Source organism: Suncus etruscus, chromosome 3 (assembly GCF_024139225.1).
Source record: "Suncus etruscus isolate mSunEtr1 chromosome 3, mSunEtr1.pri.cur, whole genome shotgun sequence".
Classification (NCBI taxonomy): domain Eukaryota; kingdom Metazoa; phylum Chordata; class Mammalia; order Eulipotyphla; family Soricidae; genus Suncus; species Suncus etruscus.
Genome location: NC_064850.1, coordinates 140,235,077 through 140,257,030, shown reverse-complemented (window position 1 = coordinate 140,257,030; position 21,954 = coordinate 140,235,077). Strand labels below are relative to the sequence as shown.

Below are 21,954 nucleotides of genomic sequence, written 5' to 3'. Positions count from 1 at the left end.
GTAAAGTATTCATTAATGAGAAACACACAAATCCCTTCTCCTGTTTTCAAAATCATCTGGTCTGTATATTCTCTGTAAGAGGAGTAGAAAAAGAAACCTTAGCAGTGCTTACATTGAAAATACCTTTCATTATGGTCAGAAAAGACAGTGCCAGAGTTCAAACATTTACCTTGCACACAACCAACTCTGGTTGGATGCCCCACACTGAATATGGTCTTTTGGACACCACCAGGCGTGATCCCTGAACACAGAGCCTGGAGTAAGCCCTGAATATCAATGTGTGGCCCCAACCCTCCCTTACACACACACACACACACATATACACACACAACATTGGCTTTAGAATGTGTGAGGAGACTTTGCACGCCTACTCAGCTGCAGAGTAGAGTAGTCACATATAGGCCATGTACATTTGGCCTTCTTTTTCCACATTTAAGGCCTCTTCTGCAATCATGCGCCTCCAAATCTTCAGCCAGGCTAAGAAGCATCTGAGCTTGATCCCCCTCTTTATCTTCATTGGAGCTGGAGGTACTGGCACAGCCCTGTATGTCACTCGCCCGGCATTGTTCAATTTTGATGTTTGTTGGGACAGGAAGAATAACCAGAACCCTGGAACAAGCTGGCTCCAAATAATCAATACAAATTTCTCGCAGTAAATGTAGATTACAGCAAACTGAAGAAAGAAGGTCCAGACTTTTAAACAAAATATTTCACTTATAAAGCTGCTTAAATAAAAGTCTTCCAAAAACTTGCATGATTTTCCACTTAACTAAGAAATATTCCCCCCCTAAATGTATGAAAACATGTTGATGTATTATGTTGGGGTTTACAGTGATTATTAAATATATGAAACTTGGAAAAAAGAATGTGTGAGGATATTGTAAAAATAGTCTATTTAACCATGCCATCTATGTCCTGCCTTCTGGCCCCAACTCCAAGCTCCTGCCTTTCCTGAAACCCAAACTTGAATCTCAGTAGCTCTCTTTGATTCTTTAGGCTTGCATCATGTCTAGTACTCCTTAAAGCTGTATTATCTTCCACATGCACTGCCAGCTGCACTCTCTGAAAGCAAGAGCTCAAAGCAAGGGCTGGCCTGTAACAAGTTCCTGATTCTATGAGGATATTGATAAGAAGTAGAGAACAGAAAACGATATCCTCATTCCACAGAGGATAATTTCAGGAGCAGGAAACTGAAGGGAGCCATCTGGAAAGACAAATACTTGTCACAAACAATGACACATGAAATGCATGTGGGTAGAAAGAATATTAACATCAAATTACTAAGAGGAAAGGTGAACATGTGATCTTATATCTCAGAGCAAGTAAAGGAAAGCAAAACAGAGGTTAGGATTAGGAATTGTGTTATTTAAAAATAAACTAAAGTCACACTTAAATGTGTGTAGTATATGAAAAAGTTTACATAAGATTATTCTTGGAATTGTTGTATATAAAAGTATTTCCTTAGGATTGTTCTGGGACTATTGCCCCACCTAGCCCTTTCAGGTGGGGTGCTGTGGAGTTGGCAATAAATACCTTGATGGACAGGGGAGAGGGGTCCTTTTGCGAAAGCTGCAGGTTGCAAGAGGATTCTCTCGCTCTCCCTCTTTGCCCAATCTTTTACACCCTATCCTTCTTGTCTGTGTGAATTATTATTTGCTGCGGATAAATATTACCAAGGTCTCCCCCCGAAAGGGGACAAGGGGATGGGAAGTAATTTCTCATTCTGGGGACTGTTTTTGGATTCACAAATACCCAACAAAGGATTTAACAGCCAAGATAATTTACAAATGTGCTTCTTAGAAAACTGAAAAAGAGGGGTGAAGAGTGGGAAGGAACTTGGGACACACTCACTGGTGAAGGGAAGTTGACACCAGTTGTAGGACTGGTGCAGAAACATAGAATGCCTTATATTCAATTAAGCCTAAATTTTTAAGTCATAATAATAAAAATTTAAAGAAGTGATGTATGTATGAAATGACCACTAGCAGTATTGTAAATCACAGTGCCTCAATTAAAAAAACTAAAACTTAAAAAATGACAGAAGTGAGTTTCTAAAGGAGGACTGCATGATTAAAAATCTGTGTTCAGACTTGCTCTTGGAGCCTGTGTTCTTACTTGAACATGTGTCTCACTCGCTTGTCTTCATGTTTCTTTGCTGCCTATTCCACTCTAAAGAAGTCTGTTCTATCTCAATATGTATGTCTCCCTATCTTTCTCTCCCTCACATTTTCCTAAATTTGTTTGTTTGTTTTTTCTGTTTTTGGGTCACACCAAGCAGTGCTCAGAGGTTACTCCTGGCTCTCCGCTCAGAAATCGCTCCTGGCAGGCTCGGGGGATCATATGGGATGCCGGGGTTCGAACCACCATCCTTTTGCATGCAAGGCAAAACGCCCTACCTCCATGCTATCTCTTCAGCCCCACATTTTTCTTTTCCTTTTTTTTTATTTTTGTTTGTTTGTTTTTGTTTTTTGGGCCACACCCAGCAGTGCTAAGGGGTCACTCCTGGCTCTCTGCTCAGAAATAGCTCCTGGCAGGCACAGGGGACCATATGGGACACCGGGATTCGAACCAACCACCTTTGGTCCTGGATTGGCTGCTTGCAAGGCAAACGCCGCTGTGCTATCTCTCCGGGCCCAGCCCCACATTTTTCTAAGTATGTTTCTATTTAAAAAAAAATGGCACACACACAACTCTGTTTTACCATATTTAAAATGAAGAAACAAAATATAATCAGTTACCAGTACTACATTTTTTTTCTGGTGGTGTCCAATTGCTACAACTTCAAAGCAGGTAACACAACATTAACCACTACCTTCTATTTTCACTTTCTGTTAGAAAATATTTAGTTCTTGAATCCTAATGAAGACAAAGAACTATTTTGTAATAATGATATCTTTCTTTAAAATTTTTCTTATTTTCACTTAGAGACTCCTAACCAATGTGAAGGAAGCATTTACTTATTTTTTATAAATGTGAGAAGTTTTTTTTTACTTTTAATACCTTTATTAAGCACCATGATAACAAACATATTTGTAGTTGGGTTTCAGTCATAAAAAAGTACACTCCCCTTTACCAGTGTAACGTTCCCGCCTTCAAGGCCTCCGTCTCCTTCCTTCTCTACGCCCTGCCTATCTTCAAAACAGGCATTCTATTTCTCTCACTCACTACCATTGTAACGAGAGTTGTTGGTGTAGTTATTACTCTACCTGCACTCACCACTCTTTGTGGTAAACTTCATATCCTGGGCTGGTCCTTCCAGTCCTCATCTCTATTGTCTCTGGGTATTATTACCATACTATTTTTTATTTTTCTTAAATTCCACAGATGAGTGAGACTATTCTGCGTCTATTTCTCTCCCTCTGACTTATTTCACTCAGCATAATAGTTTCCATGTCCATGCATGTGTAGGCAAATTTCATGACTTCATTTTTCCTGACAGATGCATAGTATTCCATTGTGTATATGTACCACAGTTTCTTTAGCCACTCATCTGTTGTTGGGCATCTGGATTGTTTACAGATACTGGCTATTGTAAATAGTGCTGTGATAAACATAGGAGTGCAGAGGCTATTTTTGCATTGTGTTTTTGTGTTCCTAGGCTATATCCCTCTTTATGGTATTGCTCAATCCTAATGGAGCTCAATTTTCAGGTTTTTTTTTTTTTTGAGGAATCTCATATTGTTTTCCATAAAGGCTATACTAGACAGTATTCTCAGCAGCAGTGAATAAGAGTTCCTTTCTCTCCACATCCCTGCCAACACAGGTTGTTCTTGTTCTTTGTGATGTGTGCCAGTCTCTGTGACATGAGATGGTATTTCATTGTTGTTTTGATTTGCATCTCCCTGATTATTAGTGAAGTGGAGCATTTTTTCATGTGCCTTTTGGCCATATGAATTTCTTTTTTTTATATCTTAAATATTAGCCCTTAATCTGATGAGTATTGGGTGAATAGTTTCTCCCATTCTGTTACTAGCCTTTGTATCCTAGTCACTATTCCTTTGAAGTGCAGAAGCTTCTCAGTTTAATCTACCAAAAAGCTTCTAAAAACAATAGATTCATATAGCAAAGTGTCAGGCTACAAAATTAACATGCAAAACCAATGGTCTTCTTATACATAAATAATGATAGAGAAGAAATGGACATTAAAAACAATCCCAATATAGTGCCAGAGAACCGCAAATACCATGGAGTCAGCTTAACTAAATAGGTGAAGAACCTATACAAAGAAAACTACAAAAAATGCTTCAAGAAATAAAAGAGGACACAGGAAAAAGAGACATACAACCTGTTCATGAATTTGGAGGATTGACATAATTAAAATGGCAATATTCTCCAAGGCATTGTACAGATTTAATGCAATTCCTCTAAGGATATCCATGACATTCTTCAAAGAAGTGGATCAAACACTCCTGAAACTCCTTTGGAATAATAAATGCCCATGAGTAGCTAAAGCAATCCTTAGGAAAAAGAAGATGGGAAGCATCTTTTCTCCAACTTTAAATTGTATTTGAAAGCAATAGTTTGATTGATTCTCAGAACAATGGAACAGACTTAAGTATTCAGAGAATGTTCCCCAGACATACAATAAATTAATATTTGATAAAAAGGCAGGAAACACAAAATGGAGTAAGGAAAGCCTCTTCAACAAGTGGTGTTGGAACAACTTGTCAGCCACATGCAAAAAAGTGAACTCAAACCTCCATCTAACACCATATACACAAAAGTCAAATCCAAATGGATTAAAGTCCTTGATATTAGACCCAAAACCATAAGGTACATAGAAGAACACATAGTTAAAACACTCCATGACATTGAGACTAAATGCTTCTTCAGGGAGGAAGCACCACTGTACAAACAAGTGGAAATAGAGGTAAACAAATGAAACTAATGCTTGTGTTCGAGAGAGAGCAGTCAGTAAGTTCAGACAAAGACACAAGAATGCAAAATGCAGAGGCGTTTTATTTTCTTTATTATCCTTAGCTAGCTAAGGATCTAAGACTTCCAGCTGATAACAGGTCAAGGACCCCAAGACACCACTTCACTCAGCTTATATAGATGTTTAGCATCAATCTAGAACCACCCAGTTACTTTCCTATTGGCACCTATCACATTTCAAGTAATACATATTTTATTCTATTGGGTCTCTCTTAATATTAAAATCCAGACAACCTGATTCCATGGTAACAGACATTGATGGAAGTGTCCCCTTTTACCTATCTTTTCCATTCTACACCCATGTCATGGGATGAGCATCATGGGATGTCCTGGCCATCTGGTCCTGACCGGTGGTCTCCCTTCATCTTCAATTCTTTTTTGTTTGTTTGTTTGTTTTTTGGTTGTTGTTGTTGTTTTGTTTTTTTTTTTGGTCACACCCGGCAGCGCTCAGGGGTTCCTCCTGGCTCTACGCTCAGAAATCGCCCCTGGCAGGCACAGGAGACCATATGGGATGCCGGGATTCAAACCACTGTCCTTCTGCATGCAAAGCAAACACTCTACCTCCATGCTATCTCTCTGGCCCCTGTTTGTTTGTTTTTTGGGGGTCCACACCTGGTGACACTCAGGGTTACTTCTGGCTATGTGCTCCTAGTTTGGGGAACCATATAGGATGCCGGGGATCAAACCAAGGTCCATCTTGGGTCAGCTTCTTGCAAGGCAAACACCCTACTGCTGCACTATCGCTCCAGCCCCATCATCTCCAATTCTTTTTTTTTTTTTTTTGGTTTTTGGGCCACACCCGGTGACGCTCAAGGGTTACTCCTGGCTATGCGCTCAGAAGTCACTCCTGGCTTGGGGGACCATATGGGACGCCGGGGGATCGAACCGCGGTCCGTCCTAGGCTAGCGTAGGCAAGGCAGGCACCTTACCTCTAGCGCCACCGCCCGGCCCAATCATCTCCAATTCTTACCTGAAGGTCGCATTCCTATAGGCATATAAGCTAACAAAGGGAGTACAGAAGCTAATAAGCAGTATAAGCAATTGAGAAAAATGTAGAAACTTTCATAGGGAAAGCAGAATTCTCAAGGTCCCACATTAAGTTTTGTAATTGCATAGGGTTGTCTAACACCACATCCTACACTAAGCTGAAGAACGTATGCTCAGAGGTTGAAAGAGAAAATTAAGACTAGAACAGAAAAGGGCCGGAGCAATAGCACACTGGTAGGGCATTTGCCTTGCACGAGGCTGATCCAGGACCCACCTTGGTTCAATCCTCGGCGTCCCATATGGTCCCCAGAGCCAGGAGTGATTTCTGCGCACATAGCCAGGAGTAACCCCTGAGCATCACGGGGTGTGGCCCAAAGAGCAAAAAAAAAAAAAAAAAAAAAAAGGACAGAGAGATACTAATGCTTTGGAGTGATGCTGGGAGAGGGGATGTGTGTGATGTCTACCCTATTCCCAACTTACTCTCATGCCTGTGGATGCAAGCTGTGACAGCAGGAGTGAGACTGTCCTTACACTTCAAAGGACTTACTGCCAACAGGATACGTTTCTGGGCCAAAGTGATAGCACAGTGGGTAGGATGTTTGCCTTGCACAAAGCTGACCTATGTTCGATCCTTGGCATCCCATATGGTCCCCAGAGCCAGGTGTGATTTCTGAGTGCAAAGCCAGAAGTAACCCCTGAGTACCACCAAGTGTAACCCCATAACAACAACAACAAAACAACAACAAAAGTAACATAAATCAAAACTTAATGAACTAATTTCATTTTTATCCATTCAACCTAGGTTTTGGCTGACTACCTGACCATATTCTATTAATTGGTATAAGTGCAGGTACTAACGTGCATTAGAGAAACCTAAATGTAATGCTTAAGCTTGGTATCTGGTGGGTGGGGTTATCATCATCATTATCATTATCATCATCATTAGTTTTAGGGCCATATCTGGTGGTGCTCATGGCATTCTCCCAGCTTTGTGCTCAGGAATCACTCCTGGTGGGCTCAAAGAACCATATGAAGAGCCAGAAACCCAACCTGGGTTGGCAACATGCAAGGCAAACACCTTATCTGCTGTACTATCCCTCCAGCCCATATTTTTAAATGTAGGGTTTATGCTTGAAGACTTATTTCTTCTGGGGCTAGAGTGATAGTACACTAGGTAGGATATTTCCCATGTACTCAGCCAATCCGGGATCAATCTCTGGCATCCTATACGGTCCTCTGAGCACCACCAAGAGTAATTCCTGAGTGCAGAGCTAGGAGTAAGCCATGAGCATCACTGGTGTGGCCCAAAATCACCAAAAAAAAAACAAACAAAAAAAAAACTTACTTCTCTTTTCATTCATATCCCCTCCTGAATATTCCCTCTTTTCTTTTTTTCTTTTTTTTGTTTTTGTTTTTGTTTTTTGTTTTTTGGCTTGGGGGGGACCATATGGGATGCCCGGATTCAAACCACTGACCTTCTGCATGCAAGGCAAACACCTTTACCTCCATGCTATCTCTCTGGCCCCTGAATGTTCCCTCTTTTCTTTCCTGATCTCTTCTAGCTCCCCTGGAGAAAACCCCACCAAGTTCTGCTCAGATGGAGAGTGGGTGGGGAATATGAAGGTGGTTCTCAAGGCGGAGCTTTCTTGACCTTGGATATTGAATATTGACCTTTAAGTGAGCCCAGGCCCAGGTGTTTTGTATGCTAGACTGGTGACAGTGTGTCACTTGAAAGATTTTCTGACGTTCTGGTTTTTTTTTTTGTTTGTTTGTTTGTTTGGTTTTTTTTGGTTTTTTTTTTTTTTTGGTTTTTGGGCCACACCCGGCGGTGCTCAGGGGTTACTCCTGGCTGTCTGCTCAGAAATAGCTCCTGGCAGGCACGGGGGACCATATGGGACACCGGGATTCGAACCAACCACCTTTGGTCCTGGATCGGCTGCTTGCAAGGCAAACGCCGCTGTGCTATCTCTCCGGGCCCCTGACATTCTGTTTTAAATGCTATCCTTTGCAGTTAGATGATTTAAGTTGAACAAGTCCAACTTAACTTGTTTTCCTCTTTCTTTGGTTTGGTTTGTGGTTTGGGTTTCATTAGGAAACCATTGCTTAAGCCAATGTCACAACCGCTCAGTGTGTAGGTTTTATTTGAAGAACTCTAGAGCTTTAGATCTTTCATTTTCAGCTTTAATCCTTTTTGAGTCAGTTTTGCATTTGGTGTGAGTTGGGATTTCCAGTTCATTCTCATTTCATGAGAAATCCTGTGTGTGTCAAAAACATCTATTGGAAATCAACTCCCCATAAAGTGTAGCTAAATTCCTGGACTTTAGGTTCTAATCCATTGATCAGTTTACATAAAAGGAAAACACACATAGGTGGGAAAAATAACACAAGTACACAAACACTAGTAATGGTCAAAGAAGATGCCTTGTCTGTGCATGTGCATGTTGTGAGTTTGATTCCCAGCACTTAGGTTCCTCAGACATGTGTAGGTGCAGCCACATGTTCAGTCCCTGAACACTCCTTGGCCCAAACAACAAACCACAAGTTTCTCAGGGCTGGGCAGAGCATTGCACAGAGAGGTTCTGTGGCCTCAGCATTGCTGGGAATTCCCTCTGAAGGAAAAACTATATTGAGCTGTGAGAGAGATTACATTGAATCTATCACTCAGTCTGGGAATGTGTCAGTGCTGTGACAGGCAAGGTTCTGTGTGGAGGAGCACATAGAGATGATTGTGATGGTCAGAGGGTAGTCAGCTGTCTGTCCCTCTAACCTGATTGTGATGGTCAGAGGGTAGTCAGCTGTATGTCCTCCTAACCAGATGCCTTCTATGAACAGGCACCTGGTTACAGAGGTGAGAGTCCTGGCAGGAAAGCCCTGGGAGAAAGCCATTTAGAAGCCATTTTAAGAAAGCCACCTAAACCAGCAGCTATATGTTAGACATTTAGACATTTCTGGAAAAATCAAGTCAATAGCTTTACAAGAGAAGACTAATCCTTCCAGGAACAGAAAAACTGCACAGGTTAGAAAGACAATGTGAGGGGTTGGAGAGATAGCACAGCGGTAGGGAGTTTGCTTTGCACACAGCCAACCCAGGAAGGACAGTGATTCGAATCACGGCATTCCATATGGTTCCTGCACAATCCTGTATATAGCATTAAGATAAGAAACAATGGATGGGGGACAGAGAGATAACATGGAGGTAAGGTGTTTGCCTTGCATGCAGAAGGTTGGTGGTTGGAATCCTGGCATCCCATATGATTCCCCGAGCCTGCCAGGAGCGATTTCTGAGCATAGAGCCAGGAGTAACCCCTGAGCACTGCCAGAGTGTGACCCAAAAACAAACAAACAAACAAACGAAAAACCAAAAAAAAAAAAAAAAAAGAAACAATGTATGCAGTGCTATATTTGTTTTAAATTTTGCAATGATTTTGCAGCTCCCAGGTTTTCTTTCCCCTTTGGAAACAAGTCCAAGTGGCCCTTTATGTCTTAAAGGTTGCCAACCCCTGCATAAAGGGAATCGGTAATTCTTGCTGCACAGTGTATTTATAAAAAAAATCACAACAATCTAATTGTCTAATCAGTGAATCTAAGTAAGGCAAACCAATACCATGTAATAATATGAGCAAAAATATATGTACTCTTGGACCAGGCACTAAACTCAGCAATAAAGCACTTGCCTTGCATGCATGAGTCCTTGAATTTTAAGTCCAGCACTACAGGAAGAAACAACAAGCAAAAACTAAAATATATGCAGAGGGCAATAGAGATAAGTCACACAGAGCACATGCCTAGCATGTGCCTGATTTCAATTTCTAGTTTACACGACCTCCTGAGGCCACTAGTTGTAGCCCTCGAGCTACACTATGTCAATAAACTGACCCCCAAATCGACAGATCAGCAACCCCAGAACACCTCGGTGTTACGTGATTGTGATAGAAAAAGTATGTCTACCTTTTTATCCTTGCTGTTACATCATTGTCATGTCAAGTGACACATACTTGTTTGTTGTACTTGTATATACTTGCTGGAGAGCACACACTCTCTGGTATTGGGATCACAGTGGCACTGCTGGTGGGATCACACTAATTTGGGGCAATGCAGGAATTGAACTCGGAGCCTCATGCCTGCAAGGCAGAGCTACTTTCCATTGAGTCACATCCCCAGACCCTACTATAAATTGTCATGAAGAGAAATATATGAAATATATGTATTTGTATGCGAGGGTTTATTTCTCTGTATCTTCAGGTATCATAGACTCCTAAGTCTGACAATTCCATATGCAACACCATAAGTATATTTCCCACGAACTCCTAGTCAACACAAGACCCTCAGATCCGAGCAGTTGCACATGTCGCACATGTCTTGCATCTACCTTGCCTCCTGTTGGCTCATTCTGCCTTAAAGTGTGCAAACTCTATGGTGCTAATCAGAGGTAAGTGACTGATTTGGAAACAGAATGAAAAGTGATTTTTGACTATAGAAGAGGAAACAGGGATACGACCACTCACCTGTCAGGCATGTCCCACAACCACCACCTATATGGCCTTGAACACTACAAAGCTGAGAAAAAAATTGCCTCACTAAAAACAATTACACTAATCCAGTTTGAGAAAGGCTGACCTAGATCAGATATGGAAAGGTTTCTAAAGACCTAGTTGAAGACCAGACACAACATGTATCCGTCTCTACACCAAGACCATCAAAACAAAAAAAATTTTTTACAATGTTGAAGGGAGACAGGATTCAACTTTGCTGTAGAATTTTTCACTAACTCTGTGTGACTTAAACAGTTCAAGAATCATTGCCCGTTACCTAATGGAGATGTAAGGTTGAGTCTGTGAATACTAGAACAAAGGCAGCTGAAAAATGCCTTGAAACTCTAGATAAGCTGATTATGGAGGATTTACCTGAGCAAATCATAATGTATGTGAAACTTTACTATCCCAGAAGTGGATCCCTAAAGCACTTTGATTCCCTGTAAAGGTCAAGACATTGTCAAAATGATAGTACAGTGAGTAGGGTGTTTGCATTGTGTGCAGCCAAGTTGGATTCAATCCCCAGTACCCAAACCTGCAAGGAGTGGTCCCTGAGTGCAGATCCAGGGTAAGTCCTGAGCACCGCTGGGTGTGATCCAGACAAAGACATTGCTAAATTTCAAGAACAGAATAATAGCCATGTGAGGGCCCTGTTGTAGACTACAAATTAAACCCAAGACCTGCATGCATATCAGTAAGCATACACTAGTGCCAAAGCGACAAGAAAACCCCAGCCGACCTGCTTCCTCTTCCTACACACCACTCCCTCATAACTATGTCAGCGAAAACAAGATTGTTTGGAAGAAAAACAAATATTATTTAGAGAATAAAATGCCTTTGGAGATTCTGCTTGTTCATAAGGCTCCTGGCCACTTTCCTTTTATTGGTGATCTTCACTCCTAAAACAAAATGGGGTTTCTCCCTCCAAACATTAAATCCCTGGATTAAGGATTCAAATCGCCCTGAGGGCCAGCAATGTCTGCTCTTGCTGCTACTGAAAAAGCCAATGATGCAATTCGCATTCCAACCTCTGTAAACACGGTGAAAACAATGCTTAGTTTGGGGTAATGTCACAAGGGAGTGGATGTGTAGTGTCTGGAGACACCCAAAAGATGTGGTCACTTCAAAGTGACTACTCCACTTAATAGGCAGAAGGTGAGCGTTACTGGGTGTGAGTGAGGACACTTTAGAGCTCACAGAGGTACTGCTTGAGGAACAGATTAACCAGGGTGTTTGGAGACTACAGGAGGCAGAGAGATAGCACAGCAGTGGGGTGTTTGCCTTGCATGCTGGCCAACCCAGGAGGGACCGGTTCAGTTCCTGGCATCCCATGTGGTCCCCCAGTCTGCCAAGAGCGATTTCTGAGTTCAAAGCCAGGAGTAACCCCTGAATGCCACTAGATGTGGTCCAAAAACCAACCAATCAACCAACTAATAAATTAATAAAGTTAAAAAAAAAAAAAGGAGACTGCAGGAAAAAAAAAATAGTCCCTTAAGGAAATGTCACAGAGAAGAGATTTTCAGAAACTTTTAGATACCTTACTAAGCTTCTTAAAATGCCCGAAAGGGGGCTAGCGTGATAGTTCAAATGGTGGGGCCCTTGCCTTACATGTGGCCAACTCAGGTTTAATCCTTGCATTATATGTGGTGGGTTTCTCCTCTCGATTTGATTCCAGGAGTGACTCAAAAACAAAGGAACTCAGTATCATGTTGTGTGAAGTTAGAGGACAGGGACAGACACAGACTGTCTCACATGTGGGATATAAGGAAACAAAGTAGGGGGTAACAACCACCCAAAGGCAAGAGAAACAAAGAGCAGCAGAACTGGTCTTCAGCAGGAAGCTTACCACGGGGCTGCATGTGTGGGAGGGTAAGTAATGGAAGGGACAATGGTGGAGAGGATAACAGTCTGTCACAGAGATAGGCTGTGGGGGTGGGAAGGAAACTAGGAACATTGGTGGAGGGAAATAGACACCGGTGAAGAAATTGTTGGAATATTGTATGCCTAAAACTTTATATTGAAAACTTTGCATTTCTAATTAATGATAATTTTTTTAATTTAAAAAACCTTGAAAGTATGGACCCCAGTGCTTTTCATATATAGAGGTATATTGATATTGATATTCTTTTTTTTTTTTTTTGGCTTTTGGGTCACACCCGGCGGTGCTCAGGGGTTACTCCTGGCTGTCTGCTCAGAAATAGCTCTTGGCAGGCACGGGGGACCATATGGGACACCGGGATTCAAACCAACCACCTTAGGTCCTGGATGGGCTGCTTGCAAGGCAAACGCCGCTGTGCTAGCTCTCCGGGCCCTATATTGATATTCTTACACATAAATCCATGATTAATTTTTTAAAAAGAAAGGAAAAAAAAGATCTAAGCAAAGCATGGTCAAGTTTCTGAAAAGAGCAACAGTGCCTTAGGAAGGAGAGCAGACAGGCCTGTCATAACACACTTCAAGAGGAATCTTTGTCAGCTCACAGCTCCAGGTGAGTCACTACCCCTGAAGGCACTGGGTGCTGAGGCGTGGCAGCAGCAACCCTGCTTATTCCAGCCCTGTGTAGCCTGGGCTCCTGTATGTGTCTGTATCTTGGTTTTTGAAGAAAAAACATTTCAAAAGGGAAATAGTTTTAAATCTTAAAAGACTACAGGTCTGAAGTGATAGGGCTCTTGCCTTTAATACAACCAAACCCAATTTGATCCCCAGGATCCCATGTGGTCGTCGGGGGCATGGCCAAGAGTAGTTTCTGAAGGCAGAACCGGGAATAACACCTGAGTATTGCTGGTCAAAGCCCCCCAAATCATCCTCCTCCTCCTCCTCCTCCTCCTCCTCCTCCTCCTCCTCCTCCTCCTCCTCCTCCTCCTCCTCCTCCTCCTCCTCCTCCTCCTCCTCCTCCTCCTCCTCCTCCTCCTCTTCTTCTTCTTCTTCTTCTTCTTCTTCTTCCTCTTCTTCCTCCTCCTCCTCCTCCTCCTCATTATTGTTAGTTTACACCCTGCTTTTGCCCAAGACAAAGTCATTCTCCCAACTTCCTCTTTCTTTTCACCAAGCCCTTTGACTTGTAAAAGTCCACCTGGATAGATAGATACCTTTGTCTCTCACTCAACCTTCTCCCTCCTGGTTGAGTATGTACTGGTAGAATAAAGAGCGGTTTCAGTTTGGCTTGGTGTGCAGAGGGAAACCAAGAGGCAAGAAGCCACTGATTTCACTATTCTCTCTTGACTGGCTTGGTTTATTAATTCTTCACAGCTACAGTGCATCAGACTCACTCATTAGGGTTGGAAATATGATGCATGGGGTGACTTCACAATCATCATTGTCATCATCGTTGCTGGTATCTTCGTCATTATTGTCGTCATCATCATCATCAATCATCATCATCCTTTATCCTTTATAAAGCAATAAGTCTTGTATGCAATTGTACTAGTATTTTAACTGAGTGTCTATGCAAATGAGTAAAAAATTTACTTTGCCATGTTTTAGTCCTTCTCTTTCACTCACAGACTCATTCACAACAGCCCCAGACCTGCAAGTTTTATTCATTTTGAAGATGATATATACAATCTAACCTTTGACACTTTTATGCCAACTTTATTGTGCCTATACAAAATAACAATCATTTTAAAAGTTCTGATCTGGGGTTCCCGCCTCTGGCTGAGAAGAGCAGAACAAAACTTTGTAGCCTTTCTGAAAATTTTTGGTTTTGTTTTGAACAGAAAGGGTGGAGTTGTAAGATGACACTCAGCTATTAAACCAAAACAAAAACTTTTCCCCAATTTCCTCTTTCCTTTTCACCTAGCCTTTTTGTTTGTTAGGGTTTTTTTTTTGTTTTGTTTTGGGGTCACACTCAGTGCTCAGGGGTTACTCCTGGCTCTATGCTCAAAAGTCGCTCCTGCCAGGCTCAGGGGGACCATATGGAATGCCAGGATTTGAACCACCATCCTTCTGCATGCAAGGCAAAGCTCTACCTCTATGCTATTCTCAGGCCCTCACCTAGCCTTTTAATATGTAAAATCCTACCTGGATAACTTACCCTTCCCCTCCTGGTGAATTGTTATTGGTTTAATAAAGGAAGAGCAGTCTGACTTTTGGCAGACTGACTCCATGACTGGCTTGGTTTATTAATTCTTCATGACTGCCCTACCCGCTTCAGACCTGTCTGCCTGGGGTGAAAACATGGTGTGTGGGATGATTATACAACGTGCGATTTATTTTATAGTCCTATACAGGTGGAGCAGTTTTGATATTTTTATTTTTATTATTAAATTACTGTGAGATACAAAGTTAAAAAGTTGATAGTTGAGTTGAGTCAAAGTTCTAACACCCGGCCCTTCACCAGTGTTCATCTCCTGCCACTAGTTTCCCCAATTACACAACCCTGTCCCCCTGTCCTACAGCCTACAGCAGGCTGCCAGGCGCTCTCTCGCTCTCTCTCTCTCTCTCTCTCTCTCTATCTCTCTCTCTCTCTTTTGCCCTTCTCTCCCATTTTTTCCTTTTAGACATCATGGGTTGTAATGATGTTATTGAAGGGACACCATGCATATCACTTTACTACTTTACTTCTTTTCAGTTCCTAGTTCTTGCCCAGTGATCATTTCCAACTATTATAGTTATAGTGGTCCTTCTCTGTCCTAGCTGCACATACCCCCTCCCCCATCATTTATATTATTTGGAGATATTAGTCTCATATTGTGTTTTTTTTTAATATTCCACAGCTTAGAGTGATCATTCTATGTCTGTCCTCCATCTGACTCATTTCATTCAACATGTTACACTCAATGTCTACCAATGTATAAGAAAATTTTATGACTTCATTTTTTCTTACAGCTGGGTAGTATTCCATTGTATAGATATATCACAGTTTCTTTATCCACTCAACTGTTCTTGGGCTCTTGGGTTGTTTCCAGATCTATGCTATTGTGAATAATGCTGCAATGAACATAGTAGTGCAGATGCCTTTTCTGCATTGTGGTTTTGGGCCCCTAGGGTATAGTCCCAAAAGCAATATTGCTGGGCCAAATGGAAGCTCAACTTCTTTTTGTTTATTTGGTTTTTTTTTTTCAGAATGTCCATATTATTTTCCAAAAAGACTATTGCAGAGTGCATTCCCACCAGAAGTAAATGAAAGTCCCTTTCTCCCTGGTCCACACAATTTTTATATTTGATATTACATTTTATATATTATTTCTGGAGCTATATGGGGTTAGGTACACAAATATCAAGTCAGGAAGACGGTATAGCAGGTAAGACACTTTCCTTGCATGTGCCCATCTTGGGTTCAATTCTTGGCATCCTATATGGTCTTAAACCCATCCAGGAGTTATTTCTGAAGTGCAGAACCAGGAGCAATCCCTGAACACAGTTTGGTGGGGCTGAGAAACCCCCTCCCATGCCATTGTGCTGCAATTGCCTATAGTATTCAGTATAGTAACAGGATCTGCAGGTTTGTGGTTTAAAGCAGTGGGCTCTTTCATAATCTAGCTGTAAATTGTATGACATCATCTAGGTTTGGTCACTTTTTCTACTCTTTGCAGGTTGACATCAGCCACTGAAAAGTCACTTCCCAAAAGGAGTCCATCATTGAGTGATGCACGACTCCATCCCTTTCCATGCATAAGCAGGTCTAACCTGAATCCAACAACTTTCTGTTCTCAGACAGGAAGGAGCGTGTCTGGTGAAGATAGTGCTCATCAAATGAAGTCATTGCATTTCCTCACCTTGTTAAACTCAATAGATACTTGTCACACAAACTAAAACCATGAACTACATCCATTGTAGATTATGCATCATAATAAAATAATCTAATAAAACAATTTTTCTTTTATTACTAAACTTTATTGTTGTGAATTCACATGGACGTGTTAGAATAAATACAGAGACTGTATACAAGTAGGGCATTTGTCACTTCCCATACAGCCATCAGAGTTTTAATCCCCAGCCTCCTATATAGTCCCCTGAGCACTTCCAGGAGTAAGTCCTGAACACCACTGGGACGACCCAGAAACAAAAACAAAACAGAACCAATATGGAGAGATCTGTGTCACCGCTTTCCTCCAGAAGTTGCTGTCATTTCTCTATTACTTTTGCCTTTGTTTGGTTGGATCCACAATGCCATGCCTGGGGACTGCTCAGTACTCAGGGTGGTGCTCTTGATATGTGATAAAACCAAGAGACAGGATTTGGAGGAGTTACTTCATTATTGATAACAGACTCTGAGAAGCTTGGACCACCTACTGGGAGAAAGGAACAAAGGCAGGAACATGGCCAGGAAACCCCAGCAGGAATAAAGACAAGGAAAGGTATATCAAAGAAGACCATCTGGGGGCCAGAGAGATAGCATGGAGGTGGGGCAATTGCCTTGCAGGCAGAAGGAGAGTGGTTCGAATTCGGCATCCTATATGGTCCCCCAGCCTTCTGGGAATGATTTCTGAGCATAGAGCCCTGAGTGCTGCTGAGTGTGACCCCCTCCCCCCAAAAAAGACCATCAACTCCCCATAGTAGCTACCCTATCAACAGGACTCTTACCTGGGTAAAAAAAAATTTTTTTTATTTAAACACCTTGATTACATACATGATTGTTTTTGGGTTTCAGTCATGTAAAAAACACCACCCATCACCAGTGCAACATTCCCATCACCAATGTCCCAAGTCTCCCTCCTCCCCACCCGACCCCCGCCTGTACTCTAAACAGGCTCTCCATTTCCCTCATACATTCTCATTATTAGGACAGTTCAAAATGTAGTTATTTCTCTAACTAAACTCATCACTCTTTGTGGTGAGCTTCCTGAGGTGAGCTGGAACTTCTAGCTCTTTTCTCTTTTGTGTCTGAAAATTGTTATTGCAAGAATGTCTTTCATTTTTCTTAAAACTCATAGATGAGTGAGACCATTCTGCATTTTTCTCTCTCTCTCTCTGACTTATTTCACTCAGCATAATAGATTCCGTGTACATCCATGTATAGGAAAATTTCATGACTTCATCTCTCCTGACAGCTGCATAATATTCCATTGTGTATATGTACCACAGTTTCTTTAGCCATTCGTCTGTTGAAGGGCATCTTGGTTGTTTCCAGAGTCTTGCTATGGTAAATAGTGCTGCAATGAATATAGGTGTAAGGAAGGGGTTTTTGTATTGTATTTTTGTGTTCCTAGGGTATATTCCTAGGAGTGGTATAGCTGGATCATATGGGAGCTCAATTTCCAGTTTTTGGAGGAATCTCCATATCGCTTTCCATAAAGGTTGAACTAGATGGCATTCCCACCAGCAGTGGATAAGAGTTCCTTTCTCTCCACATCCCCGCCAACACTGTTTGTCCTCATTCTTTGTGATGTGTGCCATTCTCTGTGGTGTGAGGTGGTATCTCATCGTTGTTTTGATTTGCATCTCCCTGATGATTAGTGATGTGGAGCATTTTTTCATGTGTCTTTTGGCCATTTGTATTTCTTCTTTGTCAAAGTGTCTGTTAATTTCTTCTCCCCATTTTTGATGGGATTAGATGTTTTTTTTCTTGTAAAGTTCTGTCAGTGCCTTGTATATTTTGGAGATTAGCCCCTTGTCTGATGGGTATTGGGTGAATAGTTTCTCCCACTCAGTGGGTGGCTCTTGTATCCTGGGCACTATTTCCTTTGAGGTGCAGAAGCTTCTCACCTTAATATATTCCCATCTGTTAATCTCTGCTTTCACTTGCTTGGAGAGTGCAGTTTCCTCCTTGAAGATGCCTTTAGTCTCAATGTCCTGGAGTGTTTTGCCTATGTGTTGTTCTATATATCTTATGGTTTTGGGTCTGATATCGAGGTCTTTAATCTATTTGGATTTTACCTTCGTACATGATGTTAGCTGGGGGTCTAAGTTCAATTTTTTGCAAGTGGCTATCCAGTTGTGCCAACACCACTTGTTGAAGAGGCTTTCCCTGCTCCATTTAGGATTTCCTGCTCCTTTATCAAAAATTAGGTGATTGTATGTCTGGGGAACATTTTCTGAGTATTCAAGCCTATTCCACTGATCTGAGGGTCTGTCCTTATTCCAATACCATGCTGTTTTGATAACTATTGCTTTGTAGTACAGTTTAAAGTTGGGGAAAGTAATTCCTCCCATATTCTTTTTTCCAATGATTGCTTTAGCTATTCTAGGGTGTTTATTGTTCCAAACAAATTTCAAAAGTGCCTGATCCACTTCTTAATTTTAAAAATTAAAAAAACACCACAAGGGAGCTGGAGTGCTATCATAGTGGGTAGGGCATTTGCCTTGCATGAAGCCCACTGGGTTTGATTCCCAGCCATCCCATATGGTCCTCTGAGCCTACCAGGTATAATTTCTGAGCACAGAGCCAAGAGTAACACTTGAGTGCTGCCGGATGTGACCCCCCCCCAAAAAAAAAAGAAACACAAGGGCAGACTAAGGCAAACATTATAAAAGTCAACTGGAACACAGGAAGGCACACATATGTGTTGCTAGCCATGCACATGGTGTCTGCACATATGTGTTACTCATATCTACCCTCTTGAGATGTAAAATTTTTCGTACCTTAACTCTAGGATAGGGGTGCTCTCTGCCTTTGAAGCACTTTTTTTTTAATTTTGGTTTTTGGGTCACACCCAGCAGCGCTGAGGAGTTACTCCTGGCTCTATGCTCAGAATCACTCCTGGCAGGCTCAGGGGACCATATGGGATGCTAGAATTCGAACCACTGACCTCTGCATGCAAGGCAAACATCTTAGCTCCATGCTATCTCTCCGGCCCCTGAAGCACTTTTTTTTTTCCCCTGAAGCACTTTTTGGTCTCCTCTCACTCTTTCTCCTTATCCTCTCTCTCTTCCTCCCAGTAGCTAGGAATAAAATCTGTTCTTCTTGAAATTCTTTTCTGTGAGGGAAGGGGATGGACCTGAGAGGCCTGGATAAGGTCCAGGACTTATTTTACTTTACCTGCAAAGAGCAATTCCACTCTACAGCCTTGTAGACATAAGTCATTACTTGAGAAAATGGAAAAACAAGTGGAGTCAAGTGCTCTTGAAGGTTGTCTCATGGTACTAGTGGAACTTGGGTGTTCCTGTGTGCAGGAGCTCACAGCAGACTTTATTGGTCCTAGCTTTACCAAGAGTGGCAGAGATAGGGAGAAAGAAAGTGATAGATTCCCTTCTTGGGGCTGTCACCTCTCTCCCCACTTCACATAAGTCATCCTGGGTATTTCCAACCAGCATCACTAGAAATTAAACACCAAGCTTGCATATGATGCAAATCATATGCATCAGCCCTTTGAGATATCTCCTTGGCCCTTTACTCCATTTCTAGTAACCAAAGTATACTCCACCCATGGCATTCTGAGTCCTAGCTGTGTGTGCTTGTCACCAGTGTGTATTCATGACACATTCAATTAAGATGCAGGGTGGTTCTTGAGGGCTTTCCTGTCGCCTTTATACCCACACCCCTACCCCACCCTCAACCACCAATGTTTCTCTACCTGATTATTAGTTTCAGAATGTTACATAAATGCATGACACCATATGTTGTGTCATTTGGGTTTGTTCTTCTCCAGTTTTCCAGAATGGCCTCATTTCACCTCCCCACAAACCATGTATAACACAGGGGTTTAGTTCTTCTAGCTTTGCTGCATTTGTTGTTGTCACTTTCAAAAATTGTTGTAATTGTTCTGCTGTATAAGTTGTTGTGTGTACTTCCATTTATTTTAATTTTGGGGCCACACCAGTGATGATCAGGGCTCACTCCTGGCTCTGCATTTGGGGATCACTTCTGGAGGGATTAGAGGTGCTTTATAGGGCATTGGTGCAAGCCATATAGGTCAGCTGCATGCAAGGTATGCAGTTCCTGTATGCTCGTTTTTGTTTTGTTTTGGACCATACCCAGTGATATCAGAAATTACTCTTGTCTTTGCACTGAGTAATTACTCCTGGTGGGCTCAGGAAACCATATGGAATGCTGGTGGTAGAATTGGGTTGGCCACATGCAAGGCAAGCACCCTACTTGCTGTACTATCTTTTCAGCCCTTGTATGTCCTTTTTTTGGGGGAGGGAGTCACACCTGGCAACACTCAGGGGTTACTCCTGGCTCCATGCTCAGAAATCACTCCTGGCATGCTCAGGGGACCATATGGGATGCTGGGATTCGAACCAATGACCTTCTGCATGAAAGGCAAACACCTTACCTCCATGCTATCTCTCTGGCCCCCGTATGTCCTTTTTAACAGAAATTTTAAACATGGATATTACCTAGAAAAAAAGAATGGTGTTTGTTTTAGTTTTGTTTAGCAGTGCTCTGGGCTTCTTTCTAGCTCCATAGTCAGGTGCTTAGGGGACGATAGGGAAAGCTGAGGATCAAATTCAGGGTTGGCTACATGCAAAGCAAGTGCTCTATCTGCTGTATTATTTCTCCTACCCAAAGAATGGTATTAAAATATCAATTTTTGGACTTTACTACACAGAGTACCTCCTAACCACATGACAATTGGAGCCCACATAACAAGTGGAGCAAGCCCACCCCACTATGGCACGTTTCAAACCCTGAGTATAAACATTAATATATTTTAGAAAAAAAAACCAAAACTTTAAAAATAATAGATCAACATAAGGTCAAAAGTTACATTAATTGTTCAGACACTGTCCCTAGCAGTGAGAGTCACTCAAGGTTAGATGTCTCAGATGATTGGCTGCCTGATACGTTCAGAGATCAGAGATGGGAAAGTGAAATTTTATCTTCTCAAGATTTTTTTTTTTTTTTGGTTTTTGGACCACACCCAGCGGTGCTCAGGGGTTACTCCTGGCTGTCTGCTCAGAAATAGCTCCTGGCAGGCACGGGGGACCATATGGGACACCGGGATTCGAACCAACCACCTTTGGTCCTGGATCGGCTGCTTGCAAGGCAAACACCGCTGTGCTATCTCTCCGGGCCCTATCTTCTCAAGATTTATAAAGAAGCAAACAATATGAAAATATGAAGAAAAGAAACTTTAGGAAAATTGGAGGCTGGAGAGTACAGAAAATAAGGAAGGTGCTTCTCTGGCACAAGTTTGGGCTTAATCCCTAGAACCCAAATACCAAAAAAAGAAGAAAAAAAAAAGAATAAGTAGCTTCGAGAAGAAAATCTACTGTTTCTCTCTCTCTACCTTTGCCAACCAGACAATGATTCGGGAAATTGTGGACTGATAAGAATTAGCTAGAAGTCCTGCTCTTTGCAGGAAAGGAAAGTCAGTCCTAGACCTCACTGAGGCCTTTCAGGTCCTCCACCTTAGAAAAAAATTTTAGGAGGAGACAAGCAGTGAAGTAAAACCAGGCTTCATTTAGAAATTCTGAGGAAGCAGGGAGAGAATAACACAAAAAGCATGGCTTCTCCAGAGTGCAAAGCTCCAGTGTACATTCCAGCATTAAAGTATGAAAGTCCAAATCTCAAGAGGGAAAACATGGCTCCATGTACATGAGCTGGTAACATGTGTGTGGGAGCACATACTTGTCCTTCCTTTGTTCAAGTTGGCTTTTATAGGGTTTTCCCCAAGAC

At 41.9% G+C, this 21,954-nt stretch overlaps 1 pseudogene; it reads left to right on the top strand.

The window, feature by feature from the left end:
- The first annotated feature begins 452 nt into the window (after positions 1 to 452).
- On the top strand, positions 453 to 726 carry LOC126003825 (cytochrome c oxidase subunit NDUFA4-like; annotated as a pseudogene).
- Positions 727 to 21,954: the final 21,228 nt, after the last annotated feature.